This window comes from Manis pentadactyla, chromosome 11 (assembly GCF_030020395.1).
Source record: "Manis pentadactyla isolate mManPen7 chromosome 11, mManPen7.hap1, whole genome shotgun sequence".
In the NCBI taxonomy this organism is placed as follows: Eukaryota; Metazoa; Chordata; class Mammalia; order Pholidota; family Manidae; genus Manis; species Manis pentadactyla.
The window spans coordinates 124174948-124193413 of record NC_080029.1 but is presented as its reverse complement, the minus strand read 5'-3'; the positions used below and the strand labels follow the sequence as shown (position 1 = coordinate 124193413).

Below are 18466 nucleotides of genomic sequence, written 5' to 3'. Positions count from 1 at the left end.
GTTTATAAACCAAAATGAGAAAAGTAAAACTTGAAGACTTTTAGAAAAAAAATACAGGTAAATATCAGTATGTCCTGAAGAAAGATTCCTTAAACAAAACACAAAAAGTATGTACCAAAAAGGAAAAAAATAAGTTCAACCATATTAAAATTAAAAGCTTGTTTAATGATAGATATGATTAAAAAAATGAGAAAGCCAGAAAATGTATGTAACACACATAACCAACAAAAGATTAGTTTTTAGAAAATATAAAGAACTTCCAAAAATTGGTAAGAAAAAGATAAACAATTTAATAGAAAAAGGGGTAAAAGATAAACAGGAAATAGGGAGGGGAATAAAAAACATGGACATTTAGCATATGAAAAGATACCTCACTGGTAATCAGGGAAAAGCAAATAAAAAAAGACAATGAGATTTCATGCCCATCAGACTAGCAAAATTTTTTTTTAATTGAGGTAAAATACATGTGTCATAAAATTTCCCGTTCAAATCCTTAATATAGTACTGTAGCATTAAGTATATTTGCCTTGTGCAACCATCACCACTACTTATTTCCAGAACTGCAAAACTTTAGCAAACCAAAATTACCAAAGTTCACATAAGATGGGAGTAAAGGTAAATTTTCTAAACTGTTGATAAATGTAAACACTTTGGTAAACAATTTGTCAGTGTCTGGTAAAGCTAAACAGTTCCTAAAATTTAGCAGTTAGACTCTCAGGCATACTTCTCCAGGAAAACACTAAGACATATAAGAATCCTCATTATAACCTTATATGCAAGAGGAAGAAATTACAGACTACCTAAATAAACATCATTAATAGGAAAATGGGTAAAGTATGATACATTTATACAACAGAATGCCAAAAATCAATGAAACACAAATGAGAAAAATGCTACCTGCATTAAAATGGATGAATCTCACATACGTAAGACTAAAAATGCTACCATTGATATAAAATTTTGAAAATGTATACAAAACAGTATTATGTATCAGTGCTTCCCAACTTTTTTTACATCATGGCACACAGAAAATGGTAATATTTGTATGGTACACAGGGCTAAATGAACATGGCTAGTCATAATGTTTACTGTCCAAAAGGCTAAGAGGAACATATCTTGTCACAACTGTAAATCATTCATGGTCCTCAAAAAGTTAAGCTACATATACTGCTTAAGGATCTGTAGGTATACAGTAAAAGTGAAATGCACTAAAATAATGATCATCAAATTTAAGTAACAGTTACTTTTGAAGGGAAGAAAGGGTATGCATTAAAGGAAAAGTACAGGGGCTTTCAAATATATTGTAATATTATTTCTTAAATTTGGTGGTAAAAACACAAGTATTCACTGTATTTTTTTTTATTTTAGTATCATTAATCTACAATTACATGAGCAACACTATAGTTACTAGACTACCCCCATCATCAAGTCCCCACCACATACCCCATTACAGTCACTGTCCATCAGCGAAGTAAGATGCTATAGAATCACTACTTGTCTTCTCTGTGTTGTTCAGCCCTCCCAGTGCCCCCATGCAACATTATGTCTGCTAATTGTAATGCCCCTTTTTCCCCCTTGTCCCTCCCTTCCCACCCATCCTCCCCAGTCCCTTTCCCACTGGTAACTGTTAGTCCATTCTTGGGTTCTGTGACTCTGCTGCTCTTTTGTTCCTTCAGTTTTTTCCCTTGTTTTTATACTCCACATATGACTGAAATCATTTGATACTTCCCTTTTTTCACCTGGCTTATTTCACTGAGCATAATACCCTCTAATTCCATCCTTGTTGTTGCAAATGGTAGGATTTGTTTTCTTCTTATGGCTGAATAATATTCCATTGTGTATATATACCACATCTTCTGTATCCATTCATCTACTGATGGACACTTAGGTTGTTTCCATTTCTTGGCTTTTGTAAATAGTGCTGCAATAAACATAGGGGTGCATCTGTCTTTTTCAAACTGGGCTTCTGCATTCTTAGGGTAAATTCCTAGAAGTGGAATTTCCGAATCAAATGGTATTTCTACTTTTAGTTTTTTGAGGAACTTCTATACTGCTTTCCACAATGATTGAATTAATTTACATTTCCACCAGCAGTGAAGGACAGATCCCCTTTCTCTACATCCTCGCCAACATTTGTTGTTTGTCTTTTGGATGGTGGCGATCCTTACTGGTGTGAGGTGATATCTCATTGTGGTTTTAATTTCCATTTCTCTGATTAGCGATGTGGAGCATCTTTTCATGTGTCTGTTGGTCATCTGAATTTCTTCTTTGAAGAACTGTCTGTTCAGATCTTCTGTCCATTTTCTGATTGGATTATTGTTTCTTGAGGAGCGTGAGCTCTTTACATATTTTGGATGTCAACACTTTATCAGATCTGTCATTTATGAATATATTCTCCCATACTGTGGGATGTCATTATGTTCTATTGATGGTGTCCTTTGCTGTACAGCAGCTTTTCAGCTTGATATAGTCCCACTTATTCATTTTTGCTTTTGTTTCCCTTGCCCGGGGAGATAAGTTCATGAAGAAGTTGCTCACGTTTGTGTCAAGAGATTTTTGCCTACGTTTTTTTCTAAGAGTTTTATGGTTTCATGACTTACATTCAAGTCTTTGATCCATTTTGAATTTACTTTTGTGTATGGGGTTAGACAGTGATCCAGTTTCATTCTCTTACCTGTAGCTGTCCAGTTTTGCCAGCACCAGCTGTTGAAAAGGGTGTCATTACCCCACTGAACATCCATGGCTCCTTTATCATACATTAATTGACCATATATGTTTGGGTTAATGTTTGGAGTCTCTATTCTCTTCCACTGGTCTGTGGGTCTGTTCTTGTGCCAGTACCAAATTGTCTTGATTACTGTGGCTTTGTAGTAGAGCTTGAAGTTTGGAAGCGAGATCTTCCCTGCTTTATTCTTCCTTCTTAGGATTGCTTTGGCTATTCGGGGTCTTTTGTGGTTCCATATGAATTTTAGAACTATTTATTCCAGTTCATTGAGGAATGCTGTTGGTATTTTGATAGGGATTGCACTGAATCTGTAGATTGCTTTAGGCACGATGGACATTTTGACAATATTAATTCTGCCTAGCCAAGAGCATGGGATGAGTTTCCATTTGTTAGTGTCCTATTTCTCTTAAGAGTGTCTTATAGTTTTTAGAGTATAGGTCTTTCACTTCCTTGGTTAGGTTTATTCCTAGGTATTTTATTCTTTTTGATGCAGTTGTGAATGGAATTGTTTTCCTGATTTCTCTTTCTGTTAGCTCATTATTAGTGTATAGGAAAGCAACAGATTTCTGTGTATTAATTTTGTATCCTGCAACTTTGCTGAATTTAGATATTAGTTCTAGTAGTTTTGGAATGGAGTCTTTAGGGTTTTTTATGTACAATATCATGTCAACTGCGAATAGTGACAGTTTGACTTTTTCTTTACAAATCTGGATGCCTTGTATTTCTTTGTCTTGCCTGATTGCCGTGGCTAGGACCTCCAGTACTATACTGAATAACAGTGAGGAGAGTGGGCATCCCTGTCTTGTTCCTGATCTTAGAGGAAAAGCTTTCAGCTTCTCGCTGGTAAGTATGATGTTGGCTGTGGGTTTGTCGTATATGGCCTTTATTATGTTGAGCTACTTGCCCTGTATACCCATTTTGTTGAGTTTTTATCATGAATGGATGTTGAATTTTGTCGAGTGCTTTTTCAGTGCCTATGGAAATTATCATGTGGTTTCTGTCCTTCTTTTTGTTAATATGATGGATGATGTTGATGGATTTTCGAATATTGTACCATCCTTGCATCGCTGAGATGAATCCCACTTGATCATGGTGTATGATCCTCTTGATGTATTTTTGAATTTGGTTAGCTATTATTTTGTAGAGTATTTTTGCATCTATGTTCATCAGGGATATTGGTCTGTAACTTTCTTTTTTGGTGGTGTCTTTGGTTTTGGTATTAGAGTGATGCTGGCTTCATAGAGTGAGTTTCGAAGTATTCCCCCCTCTTCTATTTTTTGGAAAACTTTAAGGAGAATGGGTATTATGTCTTCTCTATATGTCTGATAAAATTCAGTGGTGAATCCATCTGGTCCAGGGGTTTTGTTCCTGGGTAGTTTTTTGATTACCGATTCAATTTCGTTGCTGGTAATTGGTCTGTTTAGATTTTCTGTTTCTTCCTTGGTCAGTCTTGGAAAGTTGTATTTTTCTAGGAAGTTGTCCATTTCTTCTAGGTTTTCCAGCATGTTAGCATATAGATTTTCATAGTATTCTCTAATAATTTTTTGTATTTCTGTTGGGTCTGTCATGATTTTTCCTTTCTGGTGATGTGTGTAGATTCTCTTTTTCTCTTAATAAATCTGTCCAGGGGTTTATCTCTTTCATTTATTTCCTCAAAGCACCAGCTCTTGGTTTCATTGATTTTTTTCTATTGTTTTATTCTTCTCAGTATTATTTTTTTCTTCTCTGATCTTTATTACATCTCTCCTTCTGCTGTGTTTGGGCATCATTTTTCTTCTTTATCCAGTTTCACTAATTGTGACTTTATAGACTATTCATTTGGGATTGTTCTTCCTTCCTTAAATAGGACTGGATTGCTATATACTTTCCTCTTAGAACTGCCTTCGCTGCGTCTCACAGAACTTGGGGCATTGTGCTGTTATTGTCATTTGCCTCCATATATTGCTTTATCTCTATATTAATTTGGTCATTGATCCATTGATTATTTAGGAACATGTTGTTAAGTCTCCATATGTTTGTGAGCCTTTTTGTTTTCTTTCAACCAGTTATTTTTAGTTTTATACCTTTGTGGCCTGAGAAGTTGGTTGGTAGAATTTCAATCTTTTTTAATTTACTGAGGCTCTTTTTGTGGCCTAGTATGTGGTCTATACTGGAAAATGTTCCATGTGCACTTGAGAAGAATGTGTATCCTTCTGCTTTTGGGTGTACAGTTCTATAGATGTCTGTTTGGTCCATCTGTTCTAGTGTGTTGTTCAGTACCTCTGTGTCCTTACTTATTTTCTGTCTGGTGGATCTGTCCCTTGGAGTGAACGGTGTGCTGCAGTCTCCTAAAATGAATGCATTGCATTCTATTTCCTCCTTTAATTCAGTTAGTATTTGTTTCACATATGTCAGTGCTCCTCAATTGGGTGCATATATATTTATAATGGTTATATCCTCTTGTGGATTGACCCCTTTAGCATTATGTATTGTCCTTCTTTATCTCTTGTTACTCTCTTTGTTTTGAAGTCTATTTGTCATACACAAGTACTGCAACACCTGCTTTTTTCTCCCTAGTGTTTGCATGAAATATCTTTTTCCATCCCTTCACTTTTAGTCTGTGTATGTCTTTGGCTTTGAGGTGAGTCTCTTATAAGCAGCATATAGACAGGTCTTGCTTTTTTATCCATTCTATTACTCTGTGTCTTTTGATTGGTGCATTCAGTCCATTTACAATGAGGATGATTATTGAAAGATATGTACTTATTGCCGTTGCAGGCTTTAGCTTCGTGGTTACCAAAGGTTCAAAGAGAGCTTCTTTACTATCTAACATTCTAACTTAACTCTCTTATTAAGCTATTATAAACACAGTCTGATGATTCTTTATTTCTCTCTCTTCTTATTCCTCCTCCTCCATTCTTTATATGTTAGGTGTTTTATTCTGTACTCTTTTGTATTTCCCTTGACTGCTTTTGTGAATAGTTAATTTTATTTTTTCCTTTAGTTAGTATTTGGTTGTTCTGCTTTCTTTGGTGTGATTTTATTTTCTCTGGTGACATCTATTTAGCCTTTGGAGTGCTTCCATCTAGAGCAGTCCCTTTAAAATATCCTGTACTGGTGGTCTGTGGGAGGCAAATTCCCTCAACGTTTGCTCATCTGCGAATTGTTTAATTCCTCCTTCATATTTAAATGATAATCATGCTGGATACAGTATTCTTGGTTCAGGGCCCTTCTGTTTCATTGCATTAACTATATCATGCCATTCTCTTCTGGCCTGTAAGGAGGTTTCTGTTGAGACTTCTGATGATAGCCTGATGGGTTTTCCTTTGTAGGTGATCTTTTCCCTCTGTCTGGCAGCCTTTAATATTCTGTCCTTGTCTTTGATCTTTGCCATTTTAATTATTATATCTCTTGGTGTTGTCCTCATTGGGTCCCTTGTGTTGGGAGATCTGTGGGCTTCCATGGTCTGAGAGACTATTTCCTCCCCCAGTGTGGGTAAGTTTTCAGCAATTATTTCTTCAAAGACACTTTCTATCCCCTTTTCTCTCTTTTCTTCTTCTGGTCCTCCTGTAATGCGAGTATTGTTCTGTTTGGATTGGTCACACAGTTCTCTTAATATTCTTTCATTCCTGGAGATCCTTTTATCTCTCTCTGCCTCAGCTTTTCTGCATTCCTGTTCTATGATTTCTATTGCATTAACAGCCTCTTGCACCTCATCCAGTCTGCTTTTAAGCTCTTCCATCAATTGTTACATTTCTGTAATCTCCCTCCTGACTTCATCCCTTAGCTCTTGCATATTTCTCTGCAGGTCCATCAGCATGGTTATGACCTTTATTTTGAATTCTTTTTCAGGAAGATTGGTTATATCTATCTCCCCAGGCCCTCTCTCGGGGGTTGTCTGGGTGATTCCTGACTGGGCCAAATTCTTCTGCTTTTTCATGGTGATAGAGGTAGTCGTAGACAGGTGGTGCTTGTGTCAGCTGGGAGAACAAAGTCCCTTCCTGCTTGCTCATCGCCTTGCCCTTCTCCTCTGCCTGTGTCGGTTACCCGCACACCAGCAGCAGCCACTGGGTTAATCCCGAGCTGCCGTGGGTGGGACAGCCCTCGGGGTAGCCTGGAGCCATACTGGGAGTGGCAGGTGCACTGGGTGTACTCTTCTGCAAGAACAGCGCCCCTTCATGCCTTGCCCCGGCTCCCTCTGTTTATGCCGGGCAGCTGTGTGCTGGCGGCAGCCTCTGGGTCTGGCCAGGCAGCTGCATGCTGGGAGAAGACTGGGCAGTTGTTGTGGGTCTTTCTGCTCTCCAGCTGCTCGGCCACTGTGACGGGGCAGCACCGGCTTGGGGGTAAGAATGGCAGGCTGCTTATCACCGTGAGGGGCTTCAGAGCTGCATCGCCACCCAGGGCGTTAGGGTGCCTGAAGTTCCTAGGATTCCCAGCCTGCTGGACTGAGTGTGCTGGTATGATTCTGTGTAGCTGTGAAGCCCTACCCCTTTCAGACTTTCAAAAAGCCCTTGCTTTCCTTTTGTCCCAGGGGAGCTGGCTGGGGGGACCTGCTCGCAGATTGTACTTTTCCATTTCTCTAATATCCAGCACACTGTGCAACGTGTGTCTGTGCTCCTGGTGCAGATTACTAGGGCTGGTTATTTAGCAGTCCTGTGCTTCCACTCCCTCCCCACTCTGACTCCTTTTCTCCCGCTGGTGAGCTGGGGTGGGGGGAGTGCTCGGGTCCTGCCGGGTTTTGGCTTTGTATCTTACCCTTTTCGTGAGATGCTGGGTTCTCACAGATGTAGATATAGCTTGGCTGTTGTACTATATCTACTGGTCTGTCTGTTAAGCATAGTTGTATTTTCAAAAATATATATGGTTTTGGGAGGAGATTTCCACTGCCCTACTCATGTCGCCATCTTGGCTCCTCCTCTGTATTATTTTTATATATAAATTTTTTTAATCAAAAGAAAAGAATGGGAAGCAAAGTGAATTTAGTGAATTATAAGCTACTTTTTCAAGTTTAACCAAGCAAGAGAGATGAAAGGGGTGATAACTAATGAAGAAAAGAGGCTGCTGGGTAGATGAAGAATTTTTTTTAAGGTCACAGAAAATAAGCCAACAGAGAGGGAAAAGCTGTGACCCCACAGTAAGGAGATAACTAAGGAAACATTGGAGGTAGGAAGTGATGGGATCCAAGGATAAGTAGGTATGTCAGCATTAAATTTAAAAAGGGCCAGCTCTTTCTTTGATGCATACAGATAAGTTGGGTTTTGTTTTGCTTTTGTAGGACAGTAAGTTGACTTGTGAAATACAAGGTCAGTACCTGAGACAAAAGGAAATGATACTAAATAAAGGGGTTTTAAAAATTGGTTCAATCTTAAGTAATGCAGTTGATATATACTAATAGAGGGAAAAAATCAAAATTCAGTTCAGTTAGATATATTTATGGAGAACTTTGTGAGGCTATTCAATCTACTAATTTTTTATGAACAAGTGGTTTTCAAAATGTACCCAGGGCTCCAGTCATTCTGCAGAGATGCGGTCGAGACTCAGAAAAATGAGAAACAGGGAGAGCCAAGGTAGCAGCACTGCAGGTATGCCACCCCACTTCAACTCCACTTCTTCCTGTGGTACATGTGGGGCTTCCTGATAAGACTTCCTTTGAAGAAAGGCTGTACAACTAAATCACTGTTTTGAAGTTTTACCCTCAAATAAGCCAGACGAGCAGGCCCCAAACCAATTAATTTTGGCTCCTTATGGAAATGCACTTTAATATTGGACAACTGGCTGGCATTGCAGGACATAATTAAAAAACAGCCAGATGTAACCATTGTCTTACTTATAGTAAAGATATTGTTGAAGCTGTTAATCAATAGTGTCCTCTTTGTAAGGGCTCAAGGGATAAATATATCTCTCTGATCATGATACCAAGCCAAATTATGTTTTCCATGTGCAATTATTTTATTTTTACCTTAGGGATACTTTAAATCAGGACACTCATCTTGTTTCCCAATATGAACTGGCTTCAAGAAAACTGAGTGCCAACTTTACAGCCCAGATCTAGCAAATGGCCAGGACCATATGGAATTTATTTTCTTTAAAATCACTCCCCTAGTTTCAACATTTATCTCCAACATGTCACCCAGCACCCCCAAGAGATACAAGGCAGAGTTTGGCTGCTACAGGTAGAGGGGTGGGGTGTAAGGGTAGGAATGCTAAGAAAGCCCCAGTCCTAAAGCACAGGTGCAGAGAGTCTGCCTAAGACTGAGGCTAAATAGGAATTGGGAAACACCCCTTAACACAACCACGAGACTAAAGGCTAAAGAAACAACTAAATGTAATACTTGCCCCTAAACTGGATTCTGTACTGAGAGGAAAGTACTATAATGAGCATTACTAAGCTAACTCATAAAACTGGAATATCCCATTTGAATGTGGAAAATTGGAATCTGAATATAAATTGACAAAATCCAAATATATACTACAATTGTACTTTGGTTATATAAGAGAATATGTCTACTGTTAGAAATATACACTAAAGTATTTGGGGGTCATGATGTTAATGGTCAAATAGTTCAGGAAAATTTTTTAATTTTTGACATTTTGTAAGCTTGAAATTATTTCCAAATAAAAAGTTAATTAAATAATAAAGAGGACTAGAAATCTTTGTTAGAACAGTAAGCTATACACTAGTAGTTCCCCATCACTAGGCTGAATTCCTGCATGGAGCATGAATCCATAAACATACCAGGAACTGTTCTGCATATATGTTCCATAATCTTTCATACATACATGTAAACTGCTGTGAGTGATAAAATAAAAATGTATTTAAAAGTATAATTAAATTCATTGCATCTTTTAGATATTACACATGTCCTCAAATATTGGATAAGAAAAATAAATTTATTTTGTAAGGATAACAAAATTTGCCTTTGTATGTCCCTTTCCTTGAAGAAGTAGAGAACTTACTATTTATCATCAAAGAGAATGGTGGTAATGGTTTCCATAGCTATTATAAAATGGCAATAAAATAGAACATAGGATCTTCAAATAATACAAGGTTGAAAGGAATGTGAATGGAAAAAAAATCAACCTTTTAAAGATTCAGGAAGGCTTCAACAGTAGGTAACACAGACCCAAAATTAACAAAGAGAACTTAAAGTATTGTGTGCACCTTTATACACAAAGAAACACTGAATTATTACTAAACAAAGGAGACATGGTTTAATAGAAGGAAATAAAATGTGGGGAACAAGACAGATTTTGAATGTCCACAAATATAATACATGTCAACAGTGGATATGGCTGCCAAAAACCTACTGCAATATTAAGTAGCATTAATTAAAATATTATTTACAAAGATAATAATCCAACTATGTACTAGTCAGAGCATATGTGAAGTAATGGATTCAAATCTGGGCCTAGGGACTCCTGCTTAGGGCCCTATGAGGGAACAGCTTATATAGACTATTCCCTCCTATGGAGAACAACTATGAAACCTCGTTAAAATAAAACTAGCAGCTGTTTAAATACATTGGAGATTAACCAGGACATGGAGCATTTGAAAAGCCAGAATTGTGTAGAGGAGAGATGCACAATGACATGAGCCCACCATATACCTCTACTTTTTCCCTTGTGTATTTGGAGGTTTCCCACAGGGAATAAAATCCAATCAGAAAGCAGCCACTTTGGATAGAAACTTGCAGTCTTAGTTGAAGAAACATACAAAAAGAGAGTATTTGTGGCTGCCACATGAACTTGGAAGGAAAAAATTCCAGGGAGAGAACCATAAACAGAGGGAAAACCATAAACTCTACATGTAAAGCTTACCTAACCTATAGAAGGAAACAGACATCCAGGTCTAAGAAGCAGAGAACCCCAAATAAGATGAACCAAAGGAGGTTCACACCAAGACACATAATAATTAAAAAGTCAAGTATCAAACACTAAGAGAGACTCTTAAAAGTAGACAGAGAAATTCAATGAGTTACTTATGTACAAGGGAAACCCCATGAGGGTACCAGCTAATTTTTCAGTAGAAACTCTACAGGTCAGAAGGAGTGACTAAAAGAGAAAGTCCTACAAAGTGCGGAAGGAGAAAGACCTACAACCAAGAGTACCCAGCAAAGTTATCATTCAGAACCAAAGGAGTTAAAGAGCTTCTCAAGCAAACATAAGATAAAGGAGTTCACCATCACTAAACCAGAAGATAAAATGGCTTCTTGAGGAGAATAAAAGGCTGTAACTAGAAGATTATGAAAAGAAAATATTTCACTGATAAAAATAGACATCAATCTTAGACTAATCACCAAAAACCTAGTCAGAAGGTTAAAAGACAAAAGTAGTAAAATCAATTACTTCTAAAAATGAGTTAAGAGAATCAGTAGGTGTTAAAGAAGACATCAAGTACATAAAACATGGAGGAGGGAGAGTTAAAAATGTAGTGCTATTAGAATGCATTTGAACTTAAGCAACTATCAACACAGACTGCTATATATGCAAGATGTAATATATAAACTACATGGTAACCACAAATCAAAAACCTATGATACACAAAAAAATAAAGAGAAAGAAATCCAACCATAACATTAAAAGTCATCATGCACAAGGGAAGAGAACAAGAAAAGAAGAAACAGAGAATGACAAAACAATCACAAAATGTTGAACAAAAGGGCAATAAGTACATACCTATCAATGATCACTTTAAATATAAATAGCCTATATGGTCTAATCAAAAGACAAACGGTGACTAAATGGATAAAACTCAAGACCCATCTATATGCTGCCTCTTTACAAGAGACTCACTTTAGACCTAAAGACACATGCAGACTGAAAGTGAAAGTATGGAAAGATATTCCATGCAAATAGATATGAAAAAAAAAAAAAGCCAGAGCAGCAATACTTATATCAGACAAAACAGACTTTAAAACAAAAACTGTAAAAGGAAACAAAGGATTTTACATAATGATTAATGGCTCAATCTAGCAAGAAGATATAACAATTGTAAATATCTATGCACCCAACAGAGAAGCACCTAAATATACATAGAAAATATTAACAGACATAAGGGAAGAAATCAACAATAATACAGTAATAGCAGGGAACCTTAACACCCCACTTACATTAATGGCTAGATAATCCAGACAGATAATCAATAAGAGAACAGTGGCTTTGAAACACACATTAGACCAAACAGACCTAATAGATACATACAGAACATTACACCCAAATATAGGAGAATATCGATTCTTTTCAAAGGCATGTGGAGCATTCTCCAGGATAGATCCCGTTAGGCTAAAAAACAAATCTCAATACATTTCAGAAGATTAAAATCGTACCAAGCATCTTTTCCAATCACACTAGTATGAAACTGAAAACCAATTACATGAAAAGAATACAAAAAAACAGGTTACACAACATGCTACAAAGAAAGAGGAAGTAAAAAAATACCTGAATAGAGGCGGAGCCAACATGGCAGTGTGAGTAGGACAGTGGGAATCTCCTCCCAAAAGCATATATATTTTTGAAAATACAACAAATACAAGTAATCCTAAAAGAGAGACCAGAAGACACAGGACAACAGACAGACTACATCCACACGTGCGAGAGCCCAGCGCCTGGTGAAAGGGGGTAAGAAACAAGCCCGGGCCCAGCGGGACCCGAGGCCCCTCCCCCCAGCTCCCGGCGGGAGGAGAGGAGTCGGAGCGGGAGGGAGACGGAGCCCAGGACTGCCGAGCACCCAGCCCCAGCCATCCGGGCCAGAGCGCAGACACAGTGCGTGCGTAGAGGGCTGGAAACTAGGGAAACAGGGCAGCAAGACCTCTGAGCGGGTCCTGAAGCCAGTGCCCGGTGACAAAGAAAAGCGAGTGCTTTTTGAAAGTCTTAAAGGGACAGGGACGCAACAGCTGGACGGAAACAATCAGGTCATAGTACAGCAGCTGGAAACTCCAGGGAAACCCAGGCGCACTAACCCCCTGGGCAACAGCTCTGAGACCCCTCACGGAGGTAAACAGCCAAACAGCCCCCCATCCATTACCCCTCCCGGGGCCCCGCCATAGCAGAGTAGCAGCCTGAGGCTGGCCACGCCCTCAGCAAGGGAGCTTCCTCCATAGCGGCCGGGCAACATACAAAGACCCAGGCTACACGCAATTGCCCAACACAAGCCACTAGGGGTCGCAGTTGTCCCAGTAAAGAAAGGCCAGCAGCAAGTGGAAAGTTTGGCCCTCCCAGCTGACAGTCAATACCACCTGTCAACATGAAAAGGCAAAAAAATTTGATCCAGACAAGACTAACCCAGACAGCTTCAGCATCTGCTACATCTTCCCCTGAGAAGGAACCTGGGGAGATAGATTTAGCCAGTCTTCCTGAAAAAGAATTCAAAACAAAACTCATAACCATCCCGATGGACTTGCAGAGAAATATGCAAGAACTAAGGAAGGAGAATACAGAAATAAAACAAGCTCTGGAAGGACTTCAAAACAGAATGGACGAGATGCAAGACACCATTAATGGACTAGAAAACAGAGAACAGGAACGCAGAGAAGCTGATGCAGAGAGAGATAAAAGGATCTCCAGGAATGAAAGAATTCTAAGAGAGCTGAGTGACCAATCGAAATAGAATAATATCCGCATTATAGGGGTACCAGAAGAAGAAGACAGAAAACAAGGGATAGAAAGTGTCTTTGAAGAAATAATTGCTGAAAACTTCCCCAAACTAGGGGAGGAAATGGCCTCTCAGACCACAGAGGTACACAGAACTCCCATGACAAGGGATCCAAGGAGGGCAACACCAATACACTTAATAATTAAAATGCCAAAGATCAAAGACAAGGACAAAGTATTAAAGGCAGCCAGAGAGAAATAAAAGGTCACCTACAAAGGAAAACCCATCAGGCTATCATCAGACTTCTAAACAGAAACCCTACAGGCCAGAAGAGAATGGCATGATATACTTAATGCAATGAAACAGAAGGGCCTCGAACTGAGACTACTGTATCCAGCACGATTATCATTTAAATATGAAGGAGGGATTAAACAATTCCCAGACAAGCAAAAGTTGATGGAATTTGCCTCCCACAAACCACCTCTACAGGGCATCTTACAGGGACTGCTCTAGATGGGAGCACACCTAAAAAAAGCACAGAACAAAACACCCAATATATGAAGAAGGGAGGACGAACAATAAGAAGGGACAGAAATAAAGAATCATCAGGCTGTGTTTATAATAGCTCAACAAGCGAGTTAAGTTAGACAGTAAGATAGTAAAGAAGCTAATCCTGAACCTTTGGTAACCACAAACTTAAAGCCTGCAATGGCAATAAGTACATACCTTTCAATAATCACCCTAAATGTAAATGGACTGAATGCACCAATCAAAAGACACAGAGTAATAGAATGAACAAAAAAGCAAGATCCATCCATATGCTGCTTACAAGAGACTTACCTCAAACCCAAAGACATGCACAGACTTAAAGTCAAGGGATGGAAAAAGATATTTCATGCAAACAACACAGAGAAAAAAGCAGGTGTTGCAATACTAGTATCAGACAAAACAGACTTCAAAATAAAGAAAGTAACAAAAGATAAAGAAGGACATTACATAATGATAAACGGCTCAGTCAAACAAGAGGATATAACCACTACAAATATATATGCACCCAATACAGGAGCACCAACATATCTGAAACAAATACTAACAGAACTAAAGGAGGAAATAGAATGCAATGCATTCATTCTGGGAGACTTCAACACACCACTCACTGTAAAGGACAGATCCACCAGACAGAAAATAAGTAAGGACACAGAGGCACTGAACAACACACTAGAACAGATGGACCTAATAGACATCTATAGAACTCTACATCCAAAAGCAACAGGATACACATTCTTCTCAAGTGCACATGGAACATTCTCCAGAATAGACCACATACTAGGCCACAAAAAGACCTTCAGTAAATTCCAAAAGACTGAAATCCTACCAACCAACTTTTCAGACCACAAAGGCATAAAACTAGAAATACACTGTACAAAGAAAGCAAAAAGGCTCACAAACACATGGAGGCTTAACAACACGCTCATAAATAATCAATGGATCAATGACCAAATCAAAATGGAGATGCAGCAATATATGGAAACAAATGACAACAACAACACTAAGCCCCAACTACTGTGGGATACAGCAAAAACAGTCTTAAGAGGAAAGTATATAGCAATCCAGGCATATTTAAAGAAAGAAGAACAATCCCAAATGAATGGTCTAATGTCACAATTATCGAAATTGGAAAAAGAAGAATAAATGAGGCCTAAGGTCAGCAGAAGGAGGGACATAATAAAGATCAGAGAAGAAATAAATAAAATTGAGAAGAATAAAACAATAGAAAAAAATCAATGAAAACAAGAGCTGGTTCTTCAAGAAAATAAACAAAATAGATAAGCCTCTAGCCAGACTTATTAAGAGGAAAAGAGAGTCAACACAAATCAACAGAATCAGAAACAAGAAAGGAAAAATCACGACGGACCCCACAGAAATACAAAGAATTATTAGAGAGTACTATGAAAACCTATATGTTAACAAGCTGGGAAACCCAGGAGAAATGGACAATTTCCTAGAAAAATACAACCTTCCAAGACTGACCCAGAAAGAAACAGAAAATCTAAACAGACCAATTACCAGCAACAAAATTGAAGCGGTAATCAAAAAACTACCAAAGAACAAAACCCCCAGGCCAGATGGATTTACCTCAGAATTTTATCAGACATACAGGGAAGACATAATACCCATTCTCCTTAAAGTTTTCCAAAAAATAGAAGAGGAGGGAATACTCCCAAACTCATTCTATGAAGCCAACATCACCCTAATACCAAAAGCAGGCAAAGACTCCACCAAAAAAGAAAACTACAGACCAATATCCATGATGAACGTAGATGCAAAAATACTCAACAAAATATTAACAAAACGAATTCAAAAATACATCAAAAGGATTGTACACCATGACCAAGTAGGATTCATCCCAGGGATACAAGGATGGTACAACATTCGAAAATCCATCAACATCATCCACCACATAAACAAAAAGAAAGACAAAAACCACATGATCAACTCCATAGATGCTGAAAAAGCATTTGACAAAATTCAACATCCATTCATGATAAAAACTCTCAGCAAAATGGGAATAGAGGGCAAGTACCTCAACATAATAAAGGCCATTTATGATAAACCCACAGCCAACATTATATTGAACAGCGAGAAGCTGAAAGCATTTCCTCTGAGATCGGGAACTAGACAGGGATGCCCACTCTCCCCACTGTTATTTAACATAGTACTGGAGGTCCTAGCCATGGCAATCAGACAAAACAAAGAAATGCAAGGAATCCAGATTGGTAAAGAAGAAGTTAAACTGTCAATATTTGCAGATGACATGATATTGTACATAAAAAACCCTAAAGACTCCACCCCAAAACTACTAGAACTGATATTGGAATACAGCAAAGTTGCAGGATACAAAATTAACACACAGAAACCTGTGACTTTCCTATACACTAACAGCGAACCAACAGAAAGAGAAATCATGAAAACAACTCCACTCACAATTGCATCAAAAAGAATAAAATACCTAGGAATAAACCTAACCAAAGAAGTGAAAGACTTATACTCTGAAAACTACAAGTCACTCTTAAGAGAAATTAAAGGGGACACTAACAAATGGAAACTCATCCCATGCTCGTGGCTAGGAAGAATTAATATCGTCAAAATGGCCATCCTGCCCAAAGCAATATACAGATTTGATGCAATCCCTATGTAACTACCAGCAACATTCTTCAATGAACTGGAACAAATAATTCAAAAATTCATATGGAAACACCAAAGACCCCGAATAGCCAAAGCAATCCTGAGAAAGAAGAATAAAGTAGGGGGGATCTCACTCCCCAACTTCAAGCTCTATTATAAAGCCATAGTAATCAAGACAATTTGGTACTGGCACAAGAACAGAGCCACAGACCAGTGGAACAGACTAGAGAATCCAGACATTAACCCAAACATATATGGTCAATTAATATTTGATAAAGGAGCCATGGACATACAATGGTGAAATGACAGTCTCTACAACAGATGGTGCTCGCAAAACTGGACAGCTACATGTAAGAGAATGAAACTGGACCATTGTCTAACCCCATATACAAAAGTAAACTCAAAATGGATCAAAGACCTGAATGTAAGTCATGAAACCATTAAACTCTTGGAAGAAAACATAGGCAAAAACCTCTTAGACATAAACATGAGTGACCTCTTCTTGAACATATCTCCCCGGGCAAGGAAAACAACAGCAAAAATGAACAAGTGGGACTATATTAAGCTGAAAAGCTTCTGTACAGCAAAAGACACCATCAATAGAACAAAAAGGAACCCTACAGTATGGGAGAATATATTTGAAAATGACAGATCCGATAAAGGCTTGACGTCCAGAATATGTGAAGAGCTCACATGCCTCAACAAACAAAAAACAAATAACCCAATTAAAAAATGGGCAGAGGAACTGAACAGACAGTTCTCCAAAAAAGAAATACAGATGGCCAACAGACACATGAAAAGATGCTCCACATCACTAATTATCAGAGAAATGCAAATTAAAACTACAATGAGGTATCACCTCACACCAGTAAGGATGGCTGCCATCCAAAAGACAAACAACAACAAATGTTGGCGAGGCTGTGGAGAAAGGGGAACCCTCCTACACTGCTGGTGGGAATGTAAGTTAGTACAACCATTGTGGAAAGCAGTATGGAGGTACATCAAAATGCTCAAAACAGACTTACCATTTGACCCAGGAATTCCACTCCTAGGAATTTACCCTAAGAACACAGAAATCAAGTTTGAGAAAGACAGATGCACCCCTATGTTTATCGCAGCACTATTTACAATAGCCAAGAATTGGAAGCAACCTAAATGTCCATCGATAAGATGAATGGATAAAGAAGATGTGGTACATATACACAATGGAATACTACTCAGCCATAAGAAGAGGGCAAATCCTACCATTTGCAGCAACATGGATGGAGCTGGAGGGTATTATGCTCAGTGAAACAAGCCAAGCGGAGAAAGAGAAATACCAAATGATTTCACTCATCTGTGGAATATAAGTACAAAGGAAAAACTGAAGGAACAAAACAGCAGCAGAATCACAGAACTCAAGAATGGACTAACAGGTACCAAAGGGAAAGGGACTGGGGAGGATGCATGGGTAGGTAGGGATAAGGGGGGGAGAAGAAGGGGGTTATTAAGATTAGCATGCATGGGGGAGGTGGGAGAAAGGGGAGGGCTGTACAACACAGAGAAGGCAAGTAGTGATTCTACAACATTTTGCTATGCTGATGGACAGTGACTGTAAAGGGTTTATAGGGGGGACCTGGTATAGGGGAGAGCCTAGTAAACATAATATTCTTCATGTAAGTGTAGATAAATGATAACAAAAAAAAAAAGAAAGAAAGAAAAGGGGGATTACTCCCTGATAGGATAAAACTAACTGTAAATCAATGATTAATGCATGCTTTAAATATCCTTAATTTTGATCACTTAAAGGGTGTCAGATGATCAGCTTCAGCTATGGAGGTACATTTTTCTGATAATATTCCTTTCTCTTAAAAAAAAAAAAAAGCAGTTCCTGTGTGGTGACCTCCAATGAGTTCTACACAATGGTATAAAGGGCATATCAAAGTGTGGGCAAAGGGTCTGTTTGTGTTTATACAGAGGATCAAAGCCTAATTTGCCTACCCAGA

General features: G+C 38.4%; 1 protein-coding gene across 2 annotated transcripts in view; it reads right to left on the bottom strand.

Moving 5' to 3' along the window:
• Window positions 1-18466, bottom strand: part of ETFA (electron transfer flavoprotein subunit alpha) — a 127379-nt gene that overhangs the window by 39101 nt on the left and 69812 nt on the right. The window lies entirely within an intron of this gene.